Source organism: Lytechinus pictus, unplaced genomic scaffold (genome assembly GCF_037042905.1).
Source record: "Lytechinus pictus isolate F3 Inbred unplaced genomic scaffold, Lp3.0 scaffold_20, whole genome shotgun sequence".
Taxonomy (NCBI): domain Eukaryota; kingdom Metazoa; phylum Echinodermata; class Echinoidea; order Temnopleuroida; family Toxopneustidae; genus Lytechinus; species Lytechinus pictus.
The window spans coordinates 15322040-15334526 of NW_026974141.1; the positions used below are offsets into that span (position 1 = coordinate 15322040).

Consider the following 12487-nt stretch of genomic DNA (forward strand, 5'->3'; position numbering starts at 1 on the left):
CCAACAAAATTCCCTGCCGCCATACAATGTAACAGAAAAAATCTACTGAACGAAATTCTCAATTGCAATCAAAACAAAAGCGAAATTAAACAAAGAAAGAAAAGGAAACAAAAAGAAATAAGTAAAAAAATATATCGAAAAACAGACAAATAAATAAATTAAAAAAAAGACAAAAAAAAGACAAAGTAAAGAAGAAAGATTGAACAGAAAAAAAGAGAAAAAAGAAGGAAAAAGAAAAAACGGAAAGAAAAAAAAAGAAAGACATGGAATTACATGTATATAGAACAGAAAAAAAATTTGAGAAAAATGATTTTTTCATAGATCCTTTCAAAGGATAATTTAAGCAGTGGCAAAAATTGACTGCATGGTTGCCAACCCAGAACCAATCAAGAAAAAGACTGATTTGGTCTTACATGCAATTCACTCCTCCCCCCATATCGGGATGTATCTTGGCGAAGAAGCCCCCTCCCCCTGATTTGGTCTCAATTTACCCCCCCCCCCCCCCATATCGGGATGTGTTGGATGCGCTGCTAGCTAGCTCGCTCTATATGTACGTATGTAAGTGTTCGCACGCGCGCGCGCACGTACGCATGTAACCGCCAATTGCAATATTTGAAAAAAAAACTCCGATCAACCACTGTTTTGCTGTTGATAAGTCCGTCGATAATTCATCATAAACTAAAGGAACACAGGTCAGATTCGGACAACGACTTCAAAGTCATTCGCAGAATAGGCTAAACAGTAAGTTAGATAACAATTTTCTTTGATATTTTTTCGTAGTTAGTGGCTCGGCCTGATTTTCTTAGAATGTTACTGTAGTTACTGTTAGAATGCTGCTACGGGTACGGGGATTCACTGCCACGACCACTGCCACCGTACGGTCACTGCCCCGTTGGCGCGGCCGGGCCGGGAGGCCGGGACACGCCTGGTTATGGCGATATGGATTATGGGGTGCGTAATATGCTTTGTATTGCCATTTGGCTGAGGTGAGCTGAGCCAAGCATTGAGACAGTAATTCGCTCGTATGGCTTGATATTTATTGTCAATGTTTTACAAAACCACCTCTGAATACCGGTATGAATTCATGAATGAATGACTGTTAAAACTTAAATTAATGCTGTACAGTGCAGTATGGTGAGACTACCACATATCGACCACCTCTTTTGAAACCGACCATCTTGCGCGCGTTAAAATTATTGCGTATTACAAACGATACGCGCGGGAGAGTAGGCGCAGTCTCCATAGAAACGGTAAGAATCGATTTTATGAGAAAAAAAGAATCAACGAAAAGTAAAAATTTAGTAGAATTAATCAAAATTGTATTGACCAGACCCAAACCCCGCTGAAAAACCAAGAAATCCGATAGGAAACGGCTTTAGAACAAATATCCGTCGTCAATCGTCGAATCATGTGCCGGAGCTCGCAGTGGAAGTAGTGAGATGATCATTTAGCATGTTGACATCATAGAACTGATTTGGAAGAGTAAAAATATTTCGCCACCGCGACAAGAATCGACCGTAAACTTAGTGTATCGCGGGTGGTCGGTTTCAAAAGACGGGTGCAAATGAGCAAATGTAAAATCGTCGTATTCGTCGTTCGTCGATATATACGCGGATTGAATCGGAGTCGCCGAGCGAAACATGGAAATCTGATCTGCTCAATTTTCTGCACAAATGAGACGAAAACTGGGTAAAATTGATGAATATTTTCGCAGATACGATGCTTAGAAGATTAGGTGGTCGATAAGGGGTAGTTCCAACCATACTGTCATGACATTGACTGTCAAAGTGTCAATTAGGCCATGGCATTGCCATTGGTTACTGCACAACGTTTTTTCACTGAAATGGAAACCTTGCCGAAAAATAATGCTCTGGAATGAGGCCTATAATTTGTTGTTGTTGGTAGATAATATTGGTAAATTTAAGATGACATGGACATGGTAGTATTCAGGTGAAACATGGTAAGGACTAAGGTGTCCTAAATTTTAAAACATGATAAAGTAAAGCTACGCAGGCCCTAAAAAGCTCGCACCACTTATTGCGCATGCAATTTCAATGGTAAAATGTGCACTTTGTGTGCGGAACTGTGACTGGAGAGAGTGACAAACGATTGCTATTAAATTTTTCTAGAGAGGCTACAATAGTTATTCAGAGAAATCCTACAACTGTTTGGAATTAACATATTTTAGAAATTGAGGCCAGCTGACTAAAATCACAATTCCTGAATTTTTTCCTTGGGATTTTTCCATGGGATTGGTCGCTAATTTCGCACCGACCAACTTCGAGCAAAATTCCCCACCAAATATTGTTCTCAAATGTCATAGCAAGTCTGAATTGCATTTGAGTGTCCATATGCCCACTGCTTTTCCGAATATTGGGAACAGCTGTATATTGTCTTCGATCTCTACATCATTGTTTGAATCCTCATGCGTTGCTTTGCCGTAATTTTGATATGGACTGAAGTTCGTAACGAAATCATGCAAACTGCCGCAGACAAATCTTTTGGTCGCTAACTTCAGTCCTTATAAACTACGGTGAAGCCAAGCCAAGTGATGTCTGACTGAGAATTTGAACGATAACATAATGGGTGATTTCAAGTACGGTGTTGAAATCTGGTGTTGGGACAACACCAGCTACAACACCGTACTTGAAATCACGCTGGTGTTGGGATTGACCTCGGAAAATATGACGTATTTCCGGCAGTTTGTGTTGAGCTCTGGTGTTGAATGTCGTCTGCTGAACCGAGCATTACAGCTGGTGTTGACGATCTACGTGCAATTTCCCTATTCACCAACACCAACCCCCAGGGATTGGGAAAAACGTGATTTCAAGTTTGGTGTTGGTGTTGATGTACTGTAGTTCATGAACAGTTCATGTCAAATTATCTATTACAGTTAAGATGAGCGCAATTCATTAGAGTTTTACACATTTTAATGAAAAATTATATTTATGCTTTCTGATTATTGCAGTGATTTTAACCTGTGCATTCTGTACGATAAGATTTTACTGCAATTTCTTCCCGATTTCACTTTCGTTGTCGAGAATTTCTCGCGTAAAGTTGAGATGATCAGCAGCGCAGCGCAGAGGCGTGACGTCATAGGATATCGATAACGCGATCGGTATTGCTGCTCTGAACTCAGCTCGGTGTTGGGGCTCGGTTCAGCAGCCTTTTCACGCTCTCAACACCGAACACCGTACTTGAAATCACCCAATGTTTAATGTTGGGGCCCGGAAAGTTTAGCAAAAAAAATCCAGGGCCCGGAACTCGGAGCCACCGCTCAACACTGTTGCTGCAGCCCTAGGAAAAACCTGGCCCCGCTAATCCCGAATGCACTTTCGTACCCTGCGATGTTAGCGAACTAATTTAACCTTAATATTTGTCCGAATCAATTCACTGAGCATCAGGAACATCTTTATTCCGGCTTCCACCATGATTTCATCATTCGAATTATCAGATTTAGGGTCTCACTCCACCGTATTTATTTGGATATTTGCTGAAGTTAGCGATTACAACGCGCAAACACGAAGTCAACAGTGTTGCTGCCCTCTGCGTTCGTTTGGCAAAATCTGACTAAGAATTTTAACTAAGACGTCAAATCAAAGCTAAAATAATGCTGTTTCCACTGCTCAAAGTGGCTGAAATTCATGTAAAGGATCAATTAAGTTAGATTATTTGAGAAAATAGATGAGCTTGGTTCATGAATAGTGGTAAATGGTCACATTATCTCGGTGTTTATTTGGTATTTTTTCGGGGACATAACAGCTTCTGATCTTCGCTGTTTAAGCTCTCAACCCAGACCGGCTAGGCATGGGGAAAATCCCCCCAACTCGCTGGTCTCCGAATTCCACCCCGGCATGGATCCCACCATTACGATAACGTCGGGAATGGAGCAAAAATACCGCCGTTCCCGATCGTGATGTTTGGAAAAGTGGTGGGCACACTGTGTATTGAACTCAAAATGTGGGTCGACAATTTCTGGTGGAAAATTTTGCTCGAAGTTGGCTGGCGTGAAACTGCATTAGTGCGGGAGGATAATCTGAGATCCTTTCATAGGGCTAGGCATATCCATTTTTAAAGCTAATTATATTTTTTTAAATTAAGTTTTTCCTGTGATTACTTTTTAACTGCGTTTATTTATTTACTGATCAAAACTTGCCCAAAATAATGTCTAGAATTCACCCACTGGCATATGATTGCCCAGGGATGGATCCTGGATTTTTCAAGGGGGGGGGGGGGCTCATTTTCCCAAGGAAACTTTAACAAGCACACAAAAAAGAGATCTTTACTTGTGTATGAGGCAGTTACCGTGTTTACACTTGATCTGCTTTTGGTTCAGAACCAAAAGCCGATGCAGAATCGGCTTTTGGTTTATCTTGCACTGCGTTTACACGCTGTTACAGCTAGCAGTGCAGAATCGGCTCGCATGTCAAAAACTTGAATTGATCGCACACTAACAATATACGTCATAATAAAGACAACGCTGGATCCGTGCGCTTACAATTACGTCACAATGGTAAAGTAAATGAAATGCGCACCCATTGGCAATGCAGAATAAGTTTTCTGTTTACACGTAGTAAAAAGGCCAATTCTGCATCGGCTCGCGGTTCAGAACCTACTACTTTGGTGGTGCAAATTGCCGATTCTGAACCGTGAGCGGATGCAAGTTAATCGTGTTTACATGCTATGAAAAATCCGATGCTGCATCGGCTCGCGGTTCAGAACCGCGAGCTGATGCAAAAGCCAATTAAGAGTAAACACGGTATATATTTCCATTGGAAATATTTGTTGTAACTTTCAAAAGGAGGGACACTCTTGTGTAAAGACGCCATATTTACATTAAACACATTGGCCCAAATTCACAAAGGTGGTTTTGAAAACCCACGGTTGAGTGCATGGTTTATGCAGATTTCCTGTATAAATTACGCTTAATTTAGCACGTATCTGGCGCGTGTATAACAAATGTCCAATTCTGATGCGCGCTTTTGTCGCAGTGCGCTAAATTGACGCCTGTTACCATGGTTAGACACGCTATTTTATTCATGAGTCCACTGTTTGAATAGTGGACTCGTGAATAAAATAGCGTGGATAACCACAGCAACATGCATCAATTTGGCGCACTGTGACAAAAGCGCTCATCAGCATTGGACATATTTTGATATACGCGGTAAAATAAGCATAATTTATACAGGAAATCTCCATGAACCATGGACTCAACCGGGGTTTTAAAAACCACCTTTTCGAATTCGGGCCATTGACTATTGGTCTCAAGGGGGGGGGGGGGGAACAGGTCAATTGTGCCCATTTGGATCTGCTACTGTGATTGTCAATACCAAGAAAATCATATTGAATGTTATCAATTAATTGATTACCTTTTGAAAACTGCTGCTCTGGAAATATGATTTTAGATCATTCTTTTTCTATTAGATAATTTTCTCTTGCTTATCTACATGATTGATGATCCAAACACGTTATGCAGCAGAGTAACTGTGTTATATTGATCTAGATATTTCCAGCATGCACACACAGAAAATCTTGGGTGGGGGAATTTTATTTCTGTGACATCAATGTCAAACGTATTCCCAAGTGAATTTGCTGCATATGTTGAAATAAAATTGATAATTATGCTGTATATGAGTGAATCATTGAATTTTTGAGCTTAAAGGAAGTTTTACTATATTAGTAAATTATATTTTTGTTTGTATCTGCACATGCATATTTTCCAATGCCCAAATTGATTTTATTTCATTTAAGATTGGACGACGGATACACTGGATGATAATGTAGATGGTCCAGGATTATCAGGGAAGGATACTACAGGTGCTGAACACAGAAAACCGTTTACAAGAAAACAACTGGAGTTTGTGAAAGGTAATTGTGTGAGAATCCACTTCATTAGAAAAATTGCAAAGCTTCATTAGATAAAACAGATTGTACTCCTGCAGTGGCATAGCTGAAAAACAACTTGTGAGGAATGGTAAAAATCCTGAAAAAGGCCAACTGTCATCCCCATTTATAGGAGTACACGTCCTTTCTAACACCCCCCCCCCCCCCGGAAAAAATCAATATGCTGGCTGGGGGGGGGGGGGGGATGGACACTTTGGCCCCAGGTATGCATGTGGTATGGTATTTGTCATCATTTGGGCAACTTCCCATTTAATATAATGGGTTATTTTCTGCTCATCTATGGTTAAACATGAATCTCTTTATCACATTGTACAAAATGTTTGATTGATATTTGTTAATTGGTACTATTCAATTGAAGGGTGGTGTATAATGCAAATTTCTCGATATTTTAGAAAAAAATATATGAATTTCTCAAGAAAGCTTGCACACATTGATTGATTGATGTTTGATGTTTTGAACCTGTAGCTGACATACTGTCCTTTGCATTGTTTTCAACCTATATTCCTTATTACAGCTTCAAGGAATTAATCCTGCTGGGTACCCATTCACTTCACCTTGCTCGAGTGCAGCACAGTGTGGATAAATGTGTTGCTGAAGGAAAATACCATTGCTAGGATTTGAACCCACGACCCTCTGTTTGAAAGGTGAGAGACAGAACCACTTGACCACGACGCACCCACAATTTACAAGCTGATGTCATATCCCCACTTGTTCTTTAGTATTTTATAACAAGAAGTCCTGTTTATTCACATTTTGACCTCCAAGAACTAAATAGTGGAGTGAAAATGTATTTAATGTGAACATATGCATTGCTGGAAATCACTTCATGATATGTGGGACAAATCATACACACGTGTATGAAAATATGAAATAATTATGGTTTCATTTTATTACATAAGCCTAACAAATATTCCTGACGATCATGTGCACATTCCAGTAATATTTCCCAAAATGTTGCTAAACTTTCAAATTAAAGACTTCGTTATCAGATTTTAATGAAATTGTCAACATTATGCTTTTCTGATTCATTCTTTTCCTACCTAAATCTCCCCTTTTCTCATGCTTTCTTTCTATGGTCCCCTTCATTCTCCTTATCACTATGTTATAGGTAAAATGTAACCGGTCGTCTAACCCATTTGATTGAAGGGTTAGGTACTCTACTCTAGGTACTCACATTTAAAAGTTATGTGATTCAAACACAAAGTGTACATCAGACAAACAAAAAACACTGAAAATTTCATCGAAATTGAATGAGTATTAACGAAGTTATGACGAATTAATGTTGTTATTTTTTTGGTAAAACTGTTCTCTGCATGTCCTCATTAAAGGACAAGTCCACCCCAACAAAAAATTGATTTGAATAAAAAGAGAAAAATCCAACAAGCATAACACTGAAAATTTCATCAAAATCGGATAAAAAATAAGAAAGTTATGATATTTTAAAGTTTCGCTTAATTTCACAGAACAGTTATATGCACATCCTGGTCTGTATGCAAATGAAGAGACTGATGATGTCATCCACTCACTATTTCTTTTGTATTTTATTATAGGAAATATGAAATTTTCTAATTTTCTCCTCATTGTCAAGTGATACAACGATTAATTCCTCCCTGAACATGTGGAATTAGCATTGTTTAATACTATATGGTTCAGTCAAGTTGGTCCTTATTGTCAAATCTATAAAAAATGAAATATTGTATAATTCAAACAATAAAAAACAAAAGAAATAGTGAGTGAGGGACATCATCAACTTTCTCATTTGAGTTGTGCATATCACTGTTTTGTGAAAAATAAGCGAAACTTTAAAATGTCATAACTTTCTTATTTTACATCCAATTTTGATTTTTCTCTATTTATTCAAGTCAGCATTTTCCTGGGGTGGACTTGACCTTTAATATACAAGATCCCAATTTATATATTTTTTTTTATTATATGAATTCAAATTTTGTCAGCTAGGTTGTAAGAATTTACGATTGACTACTGATTTACTGTGTAAGACAATCTTATTTTTTCTCACACATAGTTAAGTAATTCATCTGATTCAACACAACAAAAATAGACAAAAAAGAAATAAGTGGGTATCTTGTATATATTATTTTCTATATATTTTGCAAAATGTTAGAAAAAGAGGTCCCTATTTTTCTTCTGTTTTTTCAGTGTTCCAAATTAACTTATTTCTTTTTCCTATTTTCATTATATTTTCATTCTATTTGTGATATATCATTTATTTCTTTATATATCTTTATTGTATTTATGATAAACTTTTGGCGTGTTTCTACAGAAATCATTAAAAAACGGTTTATCTTTACCATACCTTATCGCCCTTAAACCAACCTGTTTCTACTGACCGAATAATCTGATTAACTCGCATTTCGCGTCACAAATACGGCGGAAATCGGAAAATTCAACCTATAACCTCACATTGCATCTTGCTAGGGAAATTTTCAAAATTTATGGTAGATCTCACTCAATGTAGCAGGTATGCACATTGCGCGATCAGCTGGCGAGATCGAAAAGGCCAGAATATATGCATACTGCGAAATTGCACTTCCGGGTTCAAGCACTTCCGCCAGACACAATACGCTATTTTGCCCCGTGTTTTTACAGAAAAGTTAAACGGATCAACATGGCAATAACCACCTCTCAGAGATGGTTATGACAAACCGTATTTTGCGCGATGCCGTTTATCAATAAACCGCATCGCGTCTGTTTTTTACAGGAAAGTTTTCCGGGATTCTGGATACTTACGCGTAATACCTTTTAACGATTCTATGTAGAAACACGCCGTTTGATAATCTTTTTAGGTGAAAAGAAAATAGAGAACAATTTTGGGGTTCTATTTTTTTTTTTGGGGGGGGGGTACTATTTTCCCCCTTTTGGGGATATTTCATTTCTTCTAGGTTTGGTACCCTTTATTCATTTGGCCATGTGAAGGCTATCACACATTTTGAGTTTAATCTTCGAAATTTGGTGTTCATTAGTTTGTTGTCCAAACTCTGTCTTTCATGTAAATTTGTTTATAGAAAGATTAACATAATATCTATGTGGAGTGCAATCATTGATCTCTTGTAGAGTCGCACAGTCACATGTATTCATAATACTGGTGCTTTTATGCCATACTTGTCAATACTCTTTTGTACTTAAACTTATTAGTAAAAATTTTTTTTTTCTTAATGTATGCAGAACAGTGGTTTTGCCAGGTACTCAATCCATGTAAAAAGCAATCAGAGAGAACAGGTTTATTCTTGGAAATGTTAGTCTTCATTTGTTGTGTTTTTCAATCAAACTCTGTCTTGATGCATGTTTATTTTTAGATACCAAGATTGATAGAATATAGATGTCAACGAGTAGCAAAGTCATATATATTCATTACATAACTTATTTGCTTTAATTATAAAGTCTATACTTGTGAATACTCTGCTATTTATGCTACTTAAACTTCTTATAGTAAAAACATTTTATTGACGTTCTTGAAATAACTGTTTTCATCATTTTTTTTTCTTGTGCATACTTAATCCATTATTAAACCTACCATTAACCCCAGATATATGCTGTTCACCATTGGTCTACCATTCACTGTACTTTGTTGGCCTACTATACATTGTACACCTTTGATCTACTGTCTATCATTCATTGTAAACCATTGGTCTACCATTCACTGTACACATGTGGTCTATAGTGTATGGCCAATGGTGTAACTGTAAATTGAATGGTTGACCAATAGTAAAGAGTGTATGGTATGACAATGGTGTACAATGGTGTACAGTGAAAGGGTAGGCCAATGGTGTACGGTAAATGGTAGGTCAATGGTGTACGGTGTATGGTAGGCCAATGGTGTATGGTAAATGGTAGGTCAATGGTGTACGGTGTATGACGAATGGTAGGTGAATGGTACGCGAATGGTGTATGGTGAATGGTACGCGAATGGTGTACGGTGAATGGTACGCGAATGGTGTACGGTGAATGGTACGCGAATGGTGTACGGTGAATGGTACGCGAATGGTGTACGGTGAATGGTACGCGAATGGTGTACGGTGAATGGTACGCGAATGGTGTGCGGTGAATGGTGTATGGTGAATGGTACGCGAATGGTGTATGGTGAATGGTAGGTCAATGGTGTATGGTGAATGGTAGGCGAATGGGGTACGGTGAATGGTGTAAGGTGAATGGTAGGCCAATGGTGTCCAGTGAACGGTGGCTGAATGGTAAATGGTAGGCCAGTGAATGGTGGCTGAATGGTGAATGGTGGTCAATGGTAAACCTGTTTATAGTGGCCATATGGTAGATCAATGGTGAATGGTGTTTGATCAATGGTATATGAATGGTAAATGGTGCTCATGAATATGGTAATAGTAACGTCCCAATTATTTAAATTAGTTTGAATGGTATACCATTGGGGCTTGAATGGTATACCATTGGTGTATGGTGGGTGCTGTGCGAATGGTATTCCAATGGTATATCAATGGTGTATGGTAAATGGTAGTCAATGGTATACCATTCAATTTTTTTTATAAGGGATGGCAGGTTTAAAGGGGACTTCCACTGAATTGTTCTGGTTCTGTTCCCTATTGAGGATGCGTTTTACTATCTGGCCAGCTGGTTATAGATTAGCGCAGAACTTATTCAAACGAAAGCAGATTGGACCTGATCCTTCCAGATGAGGTGATGAATTGATAGCTTGAGGATTATAGGCGAACACGGTAGCACGAGCACACGCAAGGGGGGGGGGGGGCTATTGCCAGAAATTGTGAAAACTTACTTGTTTTACTGAAAATTTCACAAAGTTCACAAAAAGAGTTCACGAAATCTTTCAATTTCACATTAGAAAATGCGAAAACACCCCAAATGAGAAGTTCGGTTGTTTTGCTCCGTCTCTTTCGAGTTTCAGTCATCGATTTTTTTTTACACATCCTGGCTGCCCCCCCCCCCCGGCCCCCCCCCAAAAAAAAGTCTGCGTATGGCCATGCATATAGTAAGAACTATTTTCGTGAAAAATGTGTATAGGAGTGTAAACTAGATGGGATTGATGATCCGGGGCTCCGTAACACAAAGGTTTGTAAGCAATCGCTAAATACCAGTGACCAATCAAGATCATCGTTGCATTCGCACTCTGTTTAAATATTGACCGGGAACCAATCAGTGCGGTTCTTTGATGTTGCAATTCATCGCAACCCTTTGTGTTATGGAGCCCTGATGATGGATGATGAGATGAGATCAAATTAGAAATCCCGGTGGCGTAGATTGGAAAAAGAGTATGATGGATATTGAGAAGTCATATCAGTGATGAGTAGATGAACATCAACTCACTACTTACAAGACTTCTCAGAAGATTATGTATTCAAATTATAAGTTCTTCTCTTTAACAAATGTTGCTCCTGATAACCTGGAATTTGTGAGAGACATAGCCATAAAGTCAAGAAAAATCACCCTCGAGGATACATGAATATTAAAGAGGGAAGTTTAAATTCCATGCACACAAACACAGAACGAAACATAAAGTACGACCTATATCTATAAACAAACAACACCCCCACCCACACAAAAAACCGCAAACACAAACATCATTTTGGACGTTACGTATCACGGAGCTTTTTTTGTTGCTGTTGTTACTTATTTTTTAAATCTATAAGCAAATACATAACTTCCATAGGTTATAGTGAAACAAAGGCCAGCTTAACAGGATAAACCCATGAAGGTTAAAAAGCTACTATATCAAACAGAAAATTTTTGATAGAAATGTATAGCAAAAAAATAACCCAAACATAAGTAATGCACAAACAGAAATATCATTTTACAAGCAAATTAATTTTATGAAAAGGAGAATATGACATTAAGCTAAAAGAAAGAAGAAGGAAAAGTTGACTGACGATCAACCATCAATATACCTCCTATTCCCGGATCAGTTTATGGAAATCTGAGCGAAAACGGTTATGCTCCATCACCCCTAAATATATATGAGATATACTACATGCGAAATCTAAGCAATTCGCTTTTTTTTCCTTTTAAGCCATATACATCGTCTCTGTCAACACGAGCCAAGCTGAAAAAAAATCTCCTTTGACATTCTCAGTGGGAGGGAGGCTTTATGCATCCCAAAATAATATTACCAGTACCAATAAATTACTAATGATAAGTTTAAAGTGAATTTGAAAAATCAATTAGGCCCCTTAAAATTATAATAATAAATGAATAAATGAAAGAAAGAATGAATTAATAACGAAATAAATAAATAAATGAGTAGATGAACAATGAATGAATACATAAATAAACGATAATAATAAAGAATTTGCTCAACATGCTCGAGCCCCCCCCCCCCCCAGAAAAACAAATCGATCACATAGTAAAAATATGTTGAATATAGTGCAGTATCCAAGTCGTGCCATCAAGTGCTCCAAAATGAAAGCTTTAACTATTCATATTTGTGTATGTAATCTTTAAAATGTTTCAAATTCCCATTCAATACGAGTATATAAATTATATAGGGCATATGTAAGCCGACGTGCGCATACGCTGTTAGATAAAACTGAGGATCGTTTGGGACTGATTTGCTGCTACATTCTAAAAACACTGAGTAAAATTGTAC

General features: G+C 38.0%; 1 long non-coding RNA gene across 1 annotated transcript; it reads left to right on the forward strand.

The window, feature by feature from the left end:
• The first annotated feature begins 590 nt into the window (after positions 1–590).
• On the forward strand, positions 591–8483 carry LOC129280761 (uncharacterized). The gene is made up of 3 exons (XR_010296801.1): positions 591–741; positions 5752–5868; positions 6419–8483. It is a non-coding gene; the product is annotated as an uncharacterized LOC129280761 (long non-coding RNA).
• The last annotated feature ends 4004 nt before the right edge of the window (positions 8484–12487 follow it).